This window comes from Watersipora subatra, chromosome 2 (assembly GCF_963576615.1).
Source record: "Watersipora subatra chromosome 2, tzWatSuba1.1, whole genome shotgun sequence".
Lineage (NCBI taxonomy): Eukaryota > Metazoa > Bryozoa > Gymnolaemata > Cheilostomatida > Watersiporidae > Watersipora > Watersipora subatra.
This window is the reverse complement of record NC_088709.1, coordinates 13,791,893-13,803,126: the sequence shown is the minus strand read 5'-3', so window position 1 is coordinate 13,803,126 and position 11,234 is coordinate 13,791,893.

Genomic DNA, 11,234 nt, shown 5'->3' with positions numbered 1-11,234 from the left:
AACATTACTTACGCTGTGCCTCCAGCGCACGGTAGCACCATCTTCAGTGTATGATGGCAATGCTCAACAATTCCAATGCCTGTAAAACAATATGGGACATACTAGACCTAGCTTTCTAACAGAAAAAAACCACACACACACACAAGACTATTAAAACCACTTTTTTATCTCGTGTATCTAACTGTCAGCTTGGTTTTGCTTAGGTCGGACAAGTCTTATCTCAAGTTTCAAAATTTGCAAATCAACAAGCCCAGAGGTCATACTGAGCTTGCGATAGATAAGAATTTTACAAAATCTGCACACCTTCGGATAACTTCTGTTTGAGATTCTCGATTTCATCTAACTGTAGACAGTTGCTCAGCCTGTATAAGCACATTTATTATTCTAATCTCATTTTATGCCACAAATAAAACCTTCATTTATGACATCTAGCACTGCCACTTTGATGATTATTATTGTTTTTTCCCACCTAACAAACATCGTTGATTTGCTGGCGGCTTTTCGTTTTTGAGCTTTTAAGAGCTTTTAATCACATTTCCACATATGTGGTACCTACAACACAACAGAGTAAGACATGGTGAATCTTTTAATACCAAATAACTGTAATGTGTATTTTGTTACAAGTCAACCTTTAATTAATAGATCTAGAAATACCGTAAGATTGCAAATGAGTGGATATTTGCCTCATATGACTGAAATCATCCTGGTTGGGCCTTTTCTGTTTAGTGTATATTCATGAGCAGCCAACTGTATATTTTATTGTCATTTTCTTCTTTCTATCAGCTGTAGCTTTTCTCTTGTCTCTGTCACCTTTCTTGAGACTTGAAATGAATATTTTTGACAATTGCTTTTGAAAAGATCAAGCCTGAGAGTTGTCCGATCATTGCTGTGACAAGGCATGAATATCTAAGCATAGATGTTGTTTGATCACTGCAGCAAAAGAACTTACAAATATTAAATGTTAAATGCACGGATGCTTATCCAAATGTGGATTATTAATATTTATCACAACCGTACTCTAATGGAATAACATGCTACATTGGTCATCCATGGATATTCCACAAAACAAAGAATTTGACAAACTGAGGAATACAATCAGAATTTATATAGGATATCACCAACATCACAGAAGCAATCAGTATTTTCAAATCACTGCAGCATTTCAGCAGTCAATATATATAAGATTATTAATCAATTACATGCAACAACGGTATTTATGACACTTGATGTATCATAGCTATAGCTAATAACATCACTTTATTATAGACACTACTGCATTGTATAACCATGTATGTATGTGTTTAAATAGAATTGAATAATGATAATATTGATGACAATTTATCGATTCACTGTCTCAACATTATTTGCTATTACCAGTTTAATTTTGAGGTGAACTGTCCTACTTTGTCTTAATCAAAGTTTGTTTTGATAAAAAACCAAATTAAAGGTCTGGAGGCTAACCATTACATGAAGCTATAAATAACACATATATTTCCAAATACCAACAAAACGCTTAATATTAATAACATTAATTATTGATTAAAAGTATACAATTATCTTATATATACGCGGGTATAAATAAAGTGCTGGCATGCAAGAACAACTGTACTTTTGGTAGCCACCGGAGCATTAGGTGCTGTATTAGAAATTTTAGTGTCGCGAGTTGTCATGTACTAATTACCTTAATTTTGAATACTGTGTATTGTTGCTAGTAAAGTGTCAGTATTCTATTTAAATTGTAAGTTTATTTGATTAATAATTATACATTTAAGGTAAATTAAATATTTGAATATAAACTTATTTAGATATTAATGTAATATTTTAATTAGTGATTGTTTGCTCTTCACTATGTCATTTTAATAGCTATCTACTCATTCTTGTACTCGATGTCTGTTTTCCAACAGCAGTTGTCTTCTCATTAACTTCACGTGTTAGTAGGCCAGTAATTGCAATTGCCGTGTCGGTAATTGCAAAAATGGGCTGTTTCAATGTTACAAATTGGCATTAACCTTCAAGAATTCAATACTTGAAAATTAATTCATTTTGAATTTCATAAGATATGTTTGCATATAAACATTATAAATGTACACTTGTTGTACAATGCAAGCAGAAATACTGGTCAAAATCACCACGCTCCACTTTACCAGACACTATCACAGTTGGTGGAGTTACATTATATTTGCTACATACAAATGTATGTTAAACACTTCAGTCGTTTTAAAATATATTTACACGATAATTTGTATGGTATTTTTCATTGTCTACCGATACTCAGTTGATTATACAAACAAGTAAAAGTTAGAGTAGTATTCTGAAGGAATGCGTTTAACACATTTATAGACGCCCCAAATATACCTGAAAATAAGTGCCTCTGTTGTTAAGTCTTATGACTTGATATATTGCATAATTGTGTCTGTGCAGCTCTCCTATGCCATAAATTAGACGCTTGGTAATGCATTATTACTGTAATATCTGGTTGGGGAACAAAAATTATTAAACACTCTAAATATGATTAATTGTGGGTGAGTTTCACCCATATGAGGTTTGAGATGAATCTGTTGTTATTGGCAAAGCCTAAATTGGTCCTTGGGCTAGGCAGTGTAAGATTGTTGGGAATCTGTGAACATAACTTACAGGCGTTCAGTATGAGTCAGGTTTAAGGGAGTTATGTGGGCAAGCATCTACGCGTTTGTGTTCATGCTTGATATTTTTGCTATCTTTGTTTATACTTACAAAGTCAGTGTTACAAAGTAGGTATGCTAAAAACAATGTTTTACATGTTTTTTACATGTGTTATAGAACAATATTTTTTACTGAACCACCAGATACAACAGTATTAGTCTTGTAGTATAAGTTATATACAGTGCACCCTCAGGTTACGATTTTAACCCGTTCCAGGGTTGGCATCATATGGTGAAAAAATCGTATAGAAGGGTATAGAAACCATAGTAATTATATAATGCAAACATTCCCTGGTAAAAACCATCAAAATTTCTTACAAGTACTGTACATATTAAAAATTAGTAACAAAATAGTATGTTAACCTTAGTAACTATAGTTACCTACAGTAACTTTAGTGTATTTATTGGTTATGATCTGCATTAAAATGTAACATTACGATGTCCTATGTGCAGTATGTACCGAAGGGAGTTCTCACCTTCGAGATAGATGTGCGTATAACATGAAATTTGTATTCACTTTAAATAAGTTTGGCGTGTTTAAAGTGAATTCACTTTAAATAAGCTAAACTTATTTGAACACACACTTACTAAACACACACATAAAGCTAAGTTTTAGTATGTATTTTCAACTATTTCGCTGAATTTCGACTTTTTATCACTAAAATCTTATCGCTTATTAGGTTTCAGCTTTGTTTTCAACATAATTTTAGACGATCTCATCAAAATCTTTTTCATCCTAATTCGGCAAGAAAGCCCGAACGATGTTGCTTTCATAATGAAGTAGATTTTTGTTAGCATGATGAGGGAAGTTGTCCAGCCACTGATATTCTGCTTAAAGAGATCGCAACTTCAACTTTGCAACTGGTTTTAATTGAAAAACATTACCGCTGTACACAAGAATGGTTGAACTGGGATAAATCGGTCATCGCATCTCTTTAGGGCGTTGTGAAAACTATTTTTGACGAACAGCATTTTTGCGTCTTTGTTATTCTGATGTCCGTAATAAGCACACCCGCTGCCAAATTTGAACTCGGGCAAAAACTCTATTAATTTCGTACGGTGAAATAAGATTCAAATGGTGAGGTGAAAAAAATCGTCATGTTCCACTTCGTAAGGTGAAAAAATCGTATATCAGGGTAATCGTATCCTGAGGGTGCACTCTTCTAGTACCCTACCTGTTCAGTTTGTCGTGGGAGATTATTCAGTTTGCTCATAAAGCAGAGAGAATAAGTATCTGAACAATTATTCTGAAGTTCCAGAAGGTGGTTGAATGGTGCAGGTGTTGGAGTGTCGGTCTACTGAGCTGAAGGTTTTGAGTTCGAATCATGTATGAAACGATATTTTATCCTACCCCCTCACAGTGGCTTCGGATGAACGGATTAACATGGCCCTTATTATAGTAAAGATTATTTTTATTCATAGACATACGAGTAATGTATATTAGTGCCTATAGGATATAGTCTAGTAACTTCGATCCCTCCGACCCTGACATGATTAAATTAAACAGTTCCTAAATAAAGTGAAGCCAAGAAGATGGACTTGATTGTATCATAAAGTAGTCAAGATGTTGCCAAGCAATAAATATAATAAACAAATCGCGTACATGAAAGAAGATGTTTTTAAAAATAAAATGTTTTGATAGCTGATAAAACTTTAAAAATTAAAAGAGTAAGTGTTCGATTTATGCTATCAACATTGACACAGCGCTGTCACGGCTACTACAGTTATTACTTTGATCACTTATTAACGCACCAAGTAAGGCACCATGGATTGCATCAAGAAACATCGATCTTTTGAAGTATCATCTCTGCGGAATAACTATTTGTACATTAGGCAGCGCATGTGGTGCTTCCTAGAGCAAAACAGGTCGACCCGGGCGAGTGGTGCTATAAATAAATAGTCATAAATCTAACATCAATAGCACTTAAGTGATGCCAATTTTTTGCTCAAATGTCATTGACCTGAGCAACAATGGGAGCTCGTATCAAATTACTGCAACCAGTAGAGCACAAAGAGTTTCATTAAGTCGCTGGTTCACATTGTGTCACCTTTAATCCTACAATACTTGGGATGATGTGATGATCGTCTGGGATAACATTATTCAAACTATCACAAACCCATCCGCCGTTCCACCATCTACAGTTGCAAAAAAGCTGGTAAATAATACATGTATTCCAGAGACTAACTCCCGCAGTTTCTAAAGATGCAAACATAATCCAAAAGTTTGGGAAAAGTCTAACATCGTTTCAAGGATCAATTTGTTTATTGTTGAAATCAATAAGCAATAGTAAAACACTGAACCCGATTCTAGTTCTGTGAAGATAATAAAAATTTCCTTGCCCTAAATCCTCAGCACTTCATGGGACGCCTGTGTTTAAACATGGAGGCAAAAAAAATGCTTCAAACTCTCATCTGATCTCAGTCTTAACAATATCGTCCAAAATATTTGAACTACACCTTAACGATTGTTTGAAGAATCTCCTATTCAAATCATCCTACTCAAACTCAACACTCCTACTCAAATAATAAGTACATCAACAAACATCAGTCAGGTTTCAGAGGAAGGCACTCTTGTACTCATTCAGCTCACGAGATTATATATATTGTATTATATATATATACATGCAATATAATATATATTATATTGCATATATATAATACAATATATATAATCTCGTGAGCTGAATGGGCTATATAATATATTATATAGCTGATATTGTAAATATGGACAGATGTGTAAGTCGACTCTTTCTAGACTTTAGCAAGGCATTTGCGTATGTCGATCATCGAAATCTAGAGAGAAAGTTACGAATGTTTAACATATCAGGAGATTCATGTGATATATTTCACCCTTTCCTTTTTGATAGTCATCAATTTGCATCATTCGCTGGTTGTGTGTCTCATATGCCTCCTATGCATCCCGATGTACCTCAGGGTTCAGCTCTAGCTTCTTTATTCCAAATTTTTATTCATGATATATTTTCTCTTTTCATTAATTCTTTATTTTTTATTTATGCCGATGACACAGTTTTTATTTGCAGTAACAACTGTCCGTGTGCCTCAGATCACTTTTACAATAAAACACTGTCTTTTATAAACGAGTGCCGTATTGCCAGCAGGATGACAATAAGTGTTAAGAAACCTCATTTCCTGACATTCAAAAAAAAGACATAAATTTTTTCTATTTATTCATGCACAGCCTCTTACACCAACTGATGAGAAAAAATTGTTAGGTTTTCATACTAGCTAGTCATTATCATCGAATAATCATGTAGATTGTAGAAGAAGTGACAGCAACAATCAGTATATATAAACCTTCTACGTTTATGTAGAAAGTTTTCTTACCGCCTTCATCGTGCAGCAGTTTTATTATCAATTCATTCACATCGTTTTATTCATGTTATAGAAATTTGATCAATATAATTGTTGCGGTATAATTTAAGTGATTGATTGCGTTGAAAGGATATTGATCAGAAACAAGTCAAGCCCAGAGGATGACCTAATTGTGTCGCAAAGTAGCCCTACATGCCACGTATTGCATACACATAAGAAGATATTTTCAGTAATAAAATATTATGATAGCTGATAAAACTTTTGAAAATAAATGAGTAAGTGTAAAACTTATGCTATCAACATTGGAACAGCTCTGCCTTGGCTGCTACAGTTATTACTTTGATGTTTATCGATGCACAAAATGCGGCAAGGTTTATCCACAAGGTTTAACTATGCTTTTGCAATACTAATTGGGTAACCTTGATTTCTGATCTTATCTCTATGCGTGATGTTTGACATTTTTCTTCATATCTACATCTGAAATGTGTCTATTCTTTTCGTATCTGCCTTCTTCTTTATCCCCATCTCTGAACAGTTTAACAGTACACGTCGTACAAACCACAGAGCAGCGGTAGCTTACCGGTTAGTCCATTGACATATAATCAGCAGGTCAGTGATTCAAATCACAGAAGGCCCATTGGTGGTGTTAGGAAGGTCATCCAACCACAATTGCTTCTATGCCAAATGGGCACTGTATATTTAGTTTCAGGATAAATCTGGTTTTGAAATAAAGTACCATACATTAAGCAGAGAGGGAATGAATCTGGTTTGAAATAAAGTACCATACATTAAGCAGAGAGGGAATAAATCTGATTTGAAATAAAGTACCATACACTAAGCAGAGAGGGAATAAATTTGGTTTGAAATAAAGTACCATACATTAAGCATAGAGGGAATAAATCTGATTTGAAATAAAGTACCATACATTAAGCAGCAAGGGAATAAATCTGATTTTGAAATAAAGTGACATACATGCAACATCGAGGGAATAAATCTTGAAAATTAAAAAACTGAAACCTTTTTCCATCAATTCTGAACTTTGACCTTTAACAAACAGCGTGCTATGCTTTGTAAACGCTGCCTTCGTCATGGCTATTCTTGTTCTTATTTTGTTCTCACAGCATCCATCTTCATTAATTAGACTTCTTCAGCAAAAAAATCCTCTGGCGAGTCATTGACCGGATACATGTATCTAATTTACATATCATGACGTTCAATCTTTTATCGATCCTTCAAATTCTGGTCACGGAGAGTGGTCGACGACAACAGAATTCTATGAATGTTTAATTCTACAGTGACAGGCGACTGGCTTCGACCCAAAATCATTTCTGCACTATACTATGTACAAAGAAGGGTACACCCTGGTGGTCACAATTACTGTTGTTACATGAATGCTCTAACCACCAGATCTCCAGTGATCCACAACATTAGTGAAACCCTACAAATGACTCACTCAGCGCTTCATCGTCTATCATTCACTCCTTTAGAGAGTGTTTAGTTACACTATACAGCATTATGTTACATAAAGATAAGTTTCAGGCACTCTATTACAAATTGCATTACTAATGATAATATTGATATAATTGAAAGCTGCTTTAATTCCGATCTTTGAGAGTTGAGTTGCACATCAAGCACATTATTAGTAGATATTCACTGGTGTTACATGCTACGGATTTTTGAGCTTCGGAAGTTGTGGTTTTGATCGTAGGAATGAGGAGGACGAATTTACATGATACGCAGGAGTGGTCGCGCCACTCGCAATTATTCGTAGCTGACGAGTTTACGTGCTTCGAAGAAATTGTCGAACAACTCCGCGTTTTCTATATTAGTCTGTTGCACTTTTATCTACAACGGGGCGTATAATTTGTATCATGGTTGACACTCCTAAAACGCATCTAAGGTCAAACGTCAATGTCAAAGCGTGTAAGAATTTTTCTTTAAATTTCAGAGTTACTATTTTTTATTTCGAAGATAATACTTTTAAAACAGGTGCATTAAAAACAGAGCTGCTGTAAGAACGTCACTAATGAAAACGATGAAAATCCAACCTCCGATCACAAAGATTTGTGTAATAATACAAATATCGCTGTTTACACGATACACAGTACTTCATTGTTGCTATGATGTTTTCAAAAATACCCCCCCCCCCCACCCTCCTTGAAACGGAGGTTTGAATCGCTTCGAAGATTTAATGACTCGACGTTTTGAATCATTTACATGCTACGAAGATGAAAAATACGACAAAACTTTGTAGCATGTAACACTAGTGATTGTTATTATCTCAAACCAGATCATAACTTACCGTACGCATGAAACATATTAACTATGTGATGCTATATACCTTCAGACTTGAACCGTAAATGGAATTTGAAATGCATTTCAATGAAACCCAGGGGTTTAGGCAAAAAATGGTTCAGTAGTCGGAATTCATTCTCAATTTCAGCAACTTCATATGGGCACATCTGCTAATTGAGTTTACAGAGGAATTTGACAATAGAGCTGTTTGCTGCTGATGCAGTGAATATAACACTGACATGTAACATAAGCTGTTTTTCTTTTCCCTATTCTATTTTCGTCCTAAAAAACTCAAAGCTATTGAAATAACATCTTTTTAAAAAAAATACATTTACCTTATTAATATATGGAATAGTTTACTAGTTTCATTTTTAATCTTCTTTGCATCTTTTTACTTTACTTACGCTAAATATTGGTTTTACTTCAATTATAAGTTTCAAGATCTTTCATGGCTTGTGTCCTCATTTTTTGCCTGATAGTTACAGCCTGCTCACTTATTTCAACATACACGATAGGAACAAATTGCATACAACCCCTAACAATTATTTTGAAAATATCATAGCTAGCTGCTTTAACAATGTTCCAACTAATATCCGTTCTCTTATCAGAGAAAGGCATTTTAAATACTGTATGCCTAACCATCTACTTGGTTGTAGTAGCAAACCCAAGTAATATCAAGTAATATTTCTTGATAATAAACCCTTGCTTATTTTAACATTTTTAACCGAGAAAAGTGTTTTAAACACTATTTGTCGAACTATTTATTCGATTTTAGTGGCTGTTGTCTTTTTTACTTTTTGCGATTTATTATTGCTGTATGGCATAATTGAAAAACATTTCCATTTGAAATGAAATTATTGCCAATAAACATATACATGCAGCTCAGTGTTTGTTTTTTGTTAAACTCTGTGTCCAGTTATAGCAATTAAAATATACCAATGAAAAATCGGCATGGTATTAGATTTGATCTCGGGGCCTCAAGATCTGGATGTGGTGAAATTAACCATTAGGCTACATGGAATACAATGGATTTCTTGGACAAATAGTCATTACATTGGTTAAAATACAAGCTCAATGCGCTTGCTGTTGACTTAATGTACTGTTGACTGTTACGCATAACGATTGTTAAGCTGGCCCAAAACGGGAGTATTGTTTTAGTAAAGGTTTTAGTAATGAACTAGCTTTCCAGCTAAGTTACACAAATTCATTAGGTAATTAATCTATTACCCTGATATCTTAAATGCAGATGTCTTGTTTAAACTAAAAAACTATTAATCATTCTGTCACCAAGGTTGTTGACATTGAGGCATTTCATTTGATGAAAAACAAAAAAAGCTTAAAAGGGGAAAAACATTTACACCTTTGGGCAAAAAAAGATAGTTATGTAGGTCAGGTTAACATTGCATGATAATTTACAAGTGTGGCTCCAATAAATATGTATATACATATATGTATACACATATATATACATATATTTTTCAAAGTTGGTCAGCCCATCATTGTGTTTGTCCAGTTATAGCTGTTAAAATTTGGGAATGAAGAATCCGTATTGCAGAAGATTCGATCTTGAACCCTCCTGTTCACCAGTCCAACTGCCTTAGCAATTCAGCCACACGAGTTTGATGTATTCATTAGGCGATATACGTCGCTATATGGGAGCAAATACGCTACTGCTCTCCGTTACGACGCAGCGTGATGGCGTAACGCCATGGAAATCATAGAGAGCAGTAGCTCTTATTAGTAAGCTTACTCAAATTATCCATTGGCAATGTGCCAGGCTAATAGCAAATGGCGGACAACTACATTACCTCTCATTGTTTATAAGCTGATTTTTATTACCCCTGCAACACCGGACATCTAGCTAGCAATGGCAAAGGTTGTTATATGTTAAATACAAATAAATGTTCTGTCCAAAGACTTTTTTATTACCCGGGCCACGCCAGGTAGTACAGCTAGTATATACATATACAGTGAAACACGGATAACTCAAACTTCAAGGGACCGAGCAAAAGTGTTCGAGTTATTAGAGCGTTCAAGTTATCAGGACAATCATAAGTGCACGTATTTATTAGTAGATACATGTACATATATATATGTATACAAACTATATATCAATCAAAAGCATAAATTGCTTGTTGCAAGTTAAAGGGTCTCTCGCGTGAAGTTTTAAATATTCTTAATCAGAAAGCATAGATATTTTTCTATTACTTGAGATTTGTTTGTTGTTTTAGGTGATGTGACTGCCAGGACGTTCTCAGATTAAAATTGGCAAAACTTGATCGCGGTTAAAACACTCAGAAAAAATACATACGTATTTTTCTACCGAGCGTTTTAACCAAGATCAATTTTGCAGTAAGTCAGTTATTTCAAAACTGCTTTACTATTAAAAACCTATTATCAATTTTGCCGATATTACTTTAAAGTTATCCAAATTTTACCTCGCTTTTCTTGCTTTCGGAGGGCTTATCGCTAAGCGGATGTTTGGTAAAATTTGATTTTTGCAAACCTTTAGAAAAGTCGTTAATGAAAATATTTGCCAATGTTGGTAATAACGAGGCCTAAGAACTACTAAAAGTCGATGTTTATCTCTATGGCTTGGAATAAAGTGATATTCTAAAGCGATAGTAACAACCTTCTCGGTAGCCGTTTGGCAAAAAACTGTTCGAGTTAACAGAGTTTCGGTCAAGTTATCTAACACCATTTATCATTGCGCGGGAACGGACCAAGCAAATCCATTCGAGTTAACCATGTGTTCGATATATCCGAGAGCGATTTATCCGAGTTTCACTGTACATGTATATTTCTCAAAGTTTGTCATCTGTTTTTTGTTGTCTGTCCTTCGGTATGTCCAGCTATAGTATTAAAATCTTGAAATGAAATTTCCGCGTCCAGATGAATTTGAACTCATGGAGATTATGTCCCCAA